General features: G+C 39.0%; 1 long non-coding RNA gene across 1 annotated transcript in view; it reads right to left on the reverse strand.

Annotated features, from left to right (window-relative positions):
* The window catches only part of LOC106893123, a 52,928-nt gene extending 52,212 nt beyond the window's left edge, over positions 1–716 (reverse strand). Inside the window, exon 1 of the long non-coding RNA XR_001412995.1 lies at positions 620–716. This is a non-coding gene — a long non-coding RNA (uncharacterized LOC106893123). The remainder of the gene's footprint in view (positions 1–619) is intronic.
* Positions 717–6,000: the final 5,284 nt, after the last annotated feature.

The raw sequence follows: 6,000 nt of genomic DNA on the forward strand, positions 1-6,000 counted from the left end.
GAAATCAGTGACGAGCTATAATTGCACTCCACCTGCCTGGAGGCACATGTGGTCTCACCAAAAGTTGCTCAGTATGGCAGATGGGTACTAACCCAGCTTCAGAGAGCCTGAGATGAAGATAGTACATCTGACGGAGATGAACAGCAGTCTGTTCTTTGGAATCTGATGCAATGATTCAGCTGTGATCAAAGTCTGAGCTGGTGAAAGTAATTCAATCTCAAGACAAATTCTTGCATTTTGAATCTTGTTTTCATTCTAATTCAGGATGAAAAGTCAAAATTTAAATGAATAAACAAAAGCCAGAATAAAAATTTGGAAAGAGAAAATTGTATGCAAAGACAGAAACTTCCTTATGACAGCACTTCTGACATAAAAAAAATTGCAATGTAACAATGAAAGGGAAATGAGAGGGCTGAAAATAAATTGTGAGATTTGGGCTGCAATCTCCCATTTTCATTTCAAGTCATTCCAATATTATTCTTTTGAAATTTTGCAGCATAATTGATACGTTCCCATTAAAAACTGAAATTTCAGGGAAATTAATTTTCCATCTGTTTTGAAAATAGTGCAGGAAATCACTGTCTTTAGTTGGTAATAAATGATAACAAAGAGTTCTTACCAATCTGGTCTTCAAACTTGCATGTAAGAATATTGCATGGACGACAAAATCTTTGGAAGCAATTGATTTGCATTGAGCGAATTCCTGTTCTTGCCAGCTGAAGCCATAATTTGGGTCAGATGTCTCGGCAATTCACAGCTGCAAATAGATGAAGAATTGTTGAGATTTGCTTTGAAACACATGATGGGATGAATTTCAATTGTCAAAATTCTTGTAAAGTTGAAGCAGGGTAGGTTCCTGCTGACTAGATCTTAATGAAAAATAGTTAGCAGCAGAAGAATGGAAAAAATGAGTGGCAAAATGCAAAGCAGGGAATACAGCAAAAGCTTGAACAGGAAGCCCAGTCCTTGAGAAACATTTTGACACCCAGAGTATGAACCTATCTTCAGCCAGATCTGTTGTCCCCACATTTCAGGCCACGGGCGCATTCAGAGCAGCAAGGGTTTTACTTTGTAATGCCCCAGGAACGTGTCGTTGTTCCTTGAAGCACTGTTCCCATGCTAAAAAGAGACACACAAATTTTTACAGACAGTCTGGAGCCTGCAAATGAGAGACACACAGTCTTTGCTGGAATGTGTGATGACAGCTGAGTATTGCTTGATTTTGGAATTGTCTGGGATTTTCCAAGGCACCTCAAGTGGTTAGGTACCTGCTTCTCACTGGTACCCATTGGGACTACAGTGTGTTGCTGTCCTACGCTCCTTTCAACATCTTTAATAGGGATAACCAGAAAGAGGCAATTTTTTTTTTTGTTGGGGGAGCCTGTTTCCTTCTGACATAGGATGGAATATCGACTTTAAAATATTCTCATCAAAGGGGGATTATAGCCACATGGGTCTAGGACAGCTTGGCTACCAGGGTGCCCCAGATCCAAGAGTCCCCAGTGTTCATTGGCCAGCATGGAGGGCTGTTGTCACTGCATTATCTGTCCCCGCACCTCAGGCCTGGGCTGCCCTGGGGCCCCCCAGTGCCCCGGAAAGGCGACCCACCGAGAGGTTCACAGGGAGGGAGTCAGCAGGGTTTCCACAGGAGCCAGCGTGTTGTAGGTACATGCATTTCACAAGTCACTGCTGCAGGCAACAGGAATACAAGGCTGAAGTACACTGACACCTCCTCCCACTCGGGTATCCTTGCTGGACTCAGGTCAGATTTTCTCAGAGTTTTCTAAGAATCCAAAAAAAAATACTTTTAAAATCACTGTAATTTCACAAACAAACAAAAGATGTAACATCTTCCTATATTTAACATCTGCTAGAGCTAGGAAGTCATCCCAAACCTTATTTCAGCATCCAACTGTACACATCACAGAAATTACTGTAATTAGAAAAATTAAACTTCTATGTGGAAGAGGAGTTTATTTAACTTTTGACGCGTAACAGTGACCCTTACATGCCAGTCTTTCAAAAAAAGACCATTTCCTTGATGCTTTTCAAAAGAGTGTAGAGCATGGAAAAATACAAAAAGCAACCCTATTCAGTCCATACTGACAATGCTAAGGTAAGGAAAAAAAGTCTTCACAAATCCAAAATAAACCCAAGTTTATTTTTCTAATGTAAAACTCACTATTACTAGCCACTGATACATAAAGCAAATAAATTCTGTCCTGGAACTGAAATTAAACTGAAAACTTATTTAAAAATTGAAATAAAAACAATTTATATTACTTTTTTTTTTTTTTTGTGGCACAATGGAAGTCCTGGTTTTCATCCAGCTCTTATTAAAATGTGAACCTTTCTGCTGTAACATTCCTTTTCTTTCTTCCATAAAGAAAAATGCAAGAATGTGGTGATGTTTCAATTGATTGTACTACTAACAGAAATGGAAATTCAGTGACACCATGGCTGAATGTGTGTATAACTTGGCGATGTTCAAGGCCAGGCCGGATGGGGCTTTGAGCCCCTGATCTAGTTGGAAGTGTCCCTGCCCATGGCAGGGGGGTTGGAACTCGATGAAGGTCCCTTTCAACCTGAACCATTCTATGATTCTATATAAAATATCTTCTTACCATCTTTCACTGCTAGATTCAAAGTAAGTAAAATGAAATAATTTTTTTAATCTGAAAGGAAATGTGAGGAATGAAATGGAGATAATAAGATGGAATGTATGAAAGTACAAAAAAGGTGTTGAAACTGAAACAAAGAGAACAGGAAATGTCATACAGCAGCCAGCCTCAGATAGAGCTGTACAAATTAGTGATTAGTGGCTTTTCTTTTTCAACAAAACAAAAACTAGGCAAAATAAGATTTTTTTTTGGTAAAATTTGAACACTACATTAGATTATGCTTTGTAGATTTAACCAGCTTTATTATTAATACTATTTTTTTCAGATTTTAAATTAAAACATTGTTTTAAAATGCATAATCGACTTAAGTCGACTAGTTTTTTCTCTTCATTTTCTTCTCTTTTGCTGAAATGTGGAACTGAACCTGAAAACATGTTTCCATATTTCTCTCCCTGAATTGCTTTAAGCTACATGGTCTACAAAGTACTGGAATAGTCTCTGATGCCAAGATGTTTCAAAACTCATTTGGTTGCATAAATATTGCATCCCCCCACTTTCCACAGCCCCACATCGTAGACATTAAATGGCACGTTAATAGCACTGTTATTTTGAGAACTCTGATTTTATCTGCTCTCAGGGTGATAGGTTTTTCAGTGAGTGGAAATCTGAGAAAAATATCTTCTGAGCTACAGTACCAATGTTTGGCAAATAACCATGAATTCTGGAAGAGGGAAAGAAAAATGGAAACATGTCAGGGCATGGCTTGAAGCATTTGAGAAACTTCTGCCTTGTCTTACCAATGCATATTGTGTTTTAGAAGTTTCTAAAGGCAAATGCCTACTCGGTGGGTGGCAGAATAGCAGAAAGCTCTTCCCAGCAGAGTACAGAAGGAAAGGAGAGGTGACTGCTCACTGCCTCCATCAGTTGGGCAAGCCTTTATCTTCAAAAGCAGGGTGCAGGGGCATTAAATGCGACCCAGTGCATCTTCAGGGATCAATTCACAAAAAACCTCCAACCCTTTTAATGGACTTTAATAATGGCACACTATCAATTTTGAAGCTGCTGTACATGTGTTGTTAATATGCTATGGTATTTGTAATTGAATGTGACCTCCTGTGACATTAAAAATTTGACTGTCCGTCCCAAAAGACATCCACATGTTTTATGAAGGACGAGTGTGCTTCAATAAACCTTTTAACCAAGAACATATGCTCAATAAACAAAAAGCTTTTATTGATTTCATAAATAGCAAGACAATGTCAACGCTGAGCCAAGCAAACTATTGCACAGCTTACAAAAGTGCTATGGTACGTGTGTAATGGAGAATGGTAGTTATATGCCAGGGGGACCATTACTGGTCTCCTTGTCTTAGGGCTGGGACCAGTGAGACAACTGTCTCCCCTCAGCTCTACAAGGGATTCCAAAAGATTCCCTGCACAGGAACAGCAGCCATGGAGGAACAGGAGCAAAAGGCTGCTGTGATCATGTTCTGCATCTTTCCTTCACGTCCTTTTCCCTGCATAGTCACAGCACAGATATTCTCTTGACAGCTTTTCAATCATCCTACAGTTCTTTTCATTCCCATCCTGTAGCATGTGTGTTGTCTTCCAGTCTTTTAGTCATGTTTGCCATCTCCTGGGAATGACTCATGAGATCAACAAACATTTCTATGCAGGCCATGCCCAGGCAGGGGTTACCAGAACAGAGAAACCACATAGTTACATGGCATAACAATGTTAACCAACTGCCAGCATAGATAAAATGCTATTTTCCTTTAATTTTTTTCAGTTTGGGAATTCAATTTCTTTTTGCTCTTGCCATTGTGGGGAGTGCCTGAAAATGGAAAGGCATTTTTCCAGTTAAATCTCCTGGCAAACTTCTTGTACCATTGTTATGTGCCCTAATTTAACACTCCTTTGTCAGATGAGTTCTCCTGGAGATGTTCTGATGATGACAACTAGATGACATTATCATTATTTTTTTTTGTACAAACTTAATGCACTTCACTGGCTTTGTCACAACACCTGGTGCATTTCGGGAGTGGTTTTTCCCACATATTGTTTATCACTCTTGATATATTTTATCATTCTGTGACTGCTGGGAAGAAGTCAATGGGGAGGTATGTCTCCATGGAAAGACCCCTCAACAAGTTGTTAGGATAGAGTCTGATCCTCTGTAAGTTCCTCCATGAGCTCTTTGGCATATACCAATAATGTTCGAGAAAAGTGGGACATTCAAGCCCAGGCTGTGCCAGAACAATGTGATTAGGCAGGCCACCCCTTGCGGAATGGCAGAGGCAGGAATAATTGTAGCAGCAGTTGCTTAAGCTGGGATATACATCAGCATGACATTTTTACATATTTTGCTTTCAACTCCTAACAAAGTGGCAAAGTTCTTTCCAATCATTTTGAGAAAAAATATGGGTCAAATTGGAAAAAAAAGGGACAATATCAGTAAAAGTCTTTTTTTTTTTTTTTTCCCCCTACAGGAAAAAACAATCTACAGTTACTACTGTGTTCCTTTTTAGTTGCCTATAATGTTTCAGCAGTATCTCTTCTCCATTCAGATGTTCATGTTATAACATGGATGAAGAAACTAATTTGCCAAAGTAAAATAAAATAAGCATATTGGAAAAGGCGATAAATAGACCCAGCTTGTTCCCGCTATTCCAAAACCATTATAAGCAGTGCCAAAAATAAAACCTCTGCTTAATGTTGCCAACATTTTCCTATTCTCTTCCTTCCTATATTTTTCCTTCTTGGTATCTGCCTAAGAACAGGTAAAATGTTCAGCACTTTTGGGGTCATCACTCATGGGAAAAACAATATATTTCCCTCCAGTTTCAGGAAAACCAAAATATTTTAATTAAAAAATGGTAAAATAAAATAATTCAAAAATTCATTTTGAGAAAGATACCAGCCTTTCTGAGGATGAGGTGGAGTGAAAATGAATGTCTTTTCCCTCACAGAAAATTCTTAAAACTAGTTTGTTAAATAGAGAAAGGACCTCCATGTTTTACAGCTGGCAGTTTTCACCTGGCAATGTTTCGTCCTGGTGCCAATCCCCACTGAAATATAGTAAAATGTGTTCCAATTTCATAATTTAGATTACTTGTATTCTCTTCAGAAACTTTTTAAAATTTGCTGGCCAATTCTCCAAACATCGAGTCCTTCCCAGCAGGCTGAATATACCTGATATCCATCAAATGGCTGAACAGTCTCCATCCCATGCCTGGAAATGAAGTAGCATCTTTCTCAGCCTTCTCATGGAGTTTCCCAAATGCCTATGGTGTGTGACAGCAGTGTGGGTGCTTCCATCCCTCCTCAACAGGCAGCAGGTCAACGCTGAAAGCAACCTGCTACTTCTAACACTAGTTCCA

This window comes from Calidris pugnax, unplaced genomic scaffold (genome assembly GCF_001431845.1).
Source record: "Calidris pugnax isolate Ruff unplaced genomic scaffold, ASM143184v1 scaffold24, whole genome shotgun sequence".
Taxonomy (NCBI): domain Eukaryota; kingdom Metazoa; phylum Chordata; class Aves; order Charadriiformes; family Scolopacidae; genus Calidris; species Calidris pugnax.